At 38.0% G+C, this 1,864-nt stretch overlaps 1 long non-coding RNA gene across 1 annotated transcript; it reads right to left on the bottom strand.

Annotated features, from left to right (window-relative positions):
- Positions 1–1,044: 1,044 nt before the first annotated feature.
- LOC120035697 lies at positions 1,045–1,571 on the bottom strand. The gene is made up of 3 exons (XR_005474261.1): positions 1,484–1,571; positions 1,222–1,346; positions 1,045–1,147 (listed from the first exon to the last, which is right to left on the bottom strand). It is a non-coding gene; the product is annotated as an uncharacterized LOC120035697 (long non-coding RNA).
- Between the last annotated feature and the right edge of the window lie 293 nt (positions 1,572–1,864).

Genomic DNA, 1,864 nt, shown 5'->3' with positions numbered 1-1,864 from the left:
TGTTAACAACAGGTAGATATCATGGTTAAAACCAGTACCTACAGGGTTAAAAACAGTCAGATATCATGGTTAATACCAGTACCTACAGGGTTAACAACAGTCAGATATCATGGTTAATACCAGTACCTACAGGGTTAAAAACAGTCAGATATCATGGTTAATACCAGTACCTACAGGGTTAACAACAGTCAGATATCATGGTTAATACCAGTACCTACAGGGTTAAAAAAAGTCAGATATCATGGTTAATACCAGTACCTACAGGGTTAAAAACAGTCAGATATCATGGTTAATACCAGTACCTACAGGGTTAACAACAGTCAGATATCATGGTTAATACCAATACCTACAGGGTTAAAAACAGTCAGATATCATGGTTAATACCAGTACCTACAGGGTTAACAACAGTCAGATATCATGGTTAATACCAGTACCTACAGGGTTAACAACAGTCAGATATCATGGTTAATACCAGTACCTACAGGGTTAACAACAGTCAGATATCATGGTTAATACCAGTACCTACAGGGTTAACAACAGTCAGATATCATGGTTAATACCAGTACCTACAGGGTTAACAACAGTCAGATATCATGGTTAATACCAGTACCTACAGGGTTAACAACAGTCAGATATCATGGTTAATACCAGTACCTACAGGGTTAACAACAGTCAGATATCATGGTTAATACCAGTACCTACAGGGTTAACAACAGTCAGATGTCATGGTTAATACCAGTACCTACAGGGTTAACAACAGTCAGATTTCATGGTTAATACCAGTACCTACGGGGTTAACAACAGTCAGATATCATGGTTAATACCAGTACCTACAGGGTTAAAAACAGTCAGATATCATGGTTAATACCAGTACCTACAGGGTTAACAACAATAAGACATCACAGTTACAACATCATAATACTAAATAATATGTAGACATTTTTCATCTTATAGTTTACTGGTTTGACTGCTATCATCAATGACAGTAACCTGTATAGAAAAAGGTTGAATGGAGCCTTATTGACAGATTAGTTATCATCTCTCACCCTGTGGTCAGTGGGGTGCCGTCCACCCATTTCCAGGTCCCCTCCTTAACAGAGTCAGTCAGACCAATCCAGACTCTCTTCTTGAGGTTGAAGAGAAATGTCTGTTGTTGAGAAAGATAAATATATATTAATATGTTTGATCATATCTACCCATCTCTCTCTTTCTCTCTCTCACCTGTTCCTCTCTGCTGTTTATGATCACCAGGTCTGCTCCTCTCTTCAGACAGTCCTCTCTGCTCTCATTCCAGGTTTTAGTCTCAGTAGACAGGAAGTACCAACTGGATTCAAACTTCTGCCAGCCTTCAGGACAAGTTTGTTTTACAAGTTGAAAACATGTATTTCCTTCAATGTATGATGCTGGACACTTAATGACAGAATACATACACATAATCAGGTGTGTGTTGTTAATGATAATGTATTACTGTAGGTTTACTCACTGCAATTGGTAAGCCACCCGCTAAGAAAATCTCTCTCAGTCTGTAGCTGGTCTCTCCCTTTAGTCAGGTTGTTGTAACTGTTCTGTAGCTGGTCTCTCTCTGCAGATGATTTCTTTGAGACGTTGCTGTCTGCAACAACAATAAAGAAGAAGTTGCTTACTAAAATAGATCACATCAGAACTACTAAATCTGAATTATAAGAACTATTTAAACAGTGAACAGAAATATAAATGTAACATGTAAACTGTTGGTCCCATGTTTCATGAGATGAATTGAAAGATCCCAGAAATGTTTCATACGCACAAGAAGCTTATTTCTCTCAAATGTGTTTACATCCCTGTTCGTCAGCATTTATCCTTTGCCAAGATAGTCCATCCATCT

The sequence above is a fragment of the Salvelinus namaycush genome, unplaced genomic scaffold, assembly GCF_016432855.1.
Source record: "Salvelinus namaycush isolate Seneca unplaced genomic scaffold, SaNama_1.0 Scaffold1099, whole genome shotgun sequence".
Lineage (NCBI taxonomy): Eukaryota > Metazoa > Chordata > Actinopteri > Salmoniformes > Salmonidae > Salvelinus > Salvelinus namaycush.
Note: the sequence above shows the minus strand (reverse complement) of the source record. Positions and strands in the feature narration are given on the sequence as shown.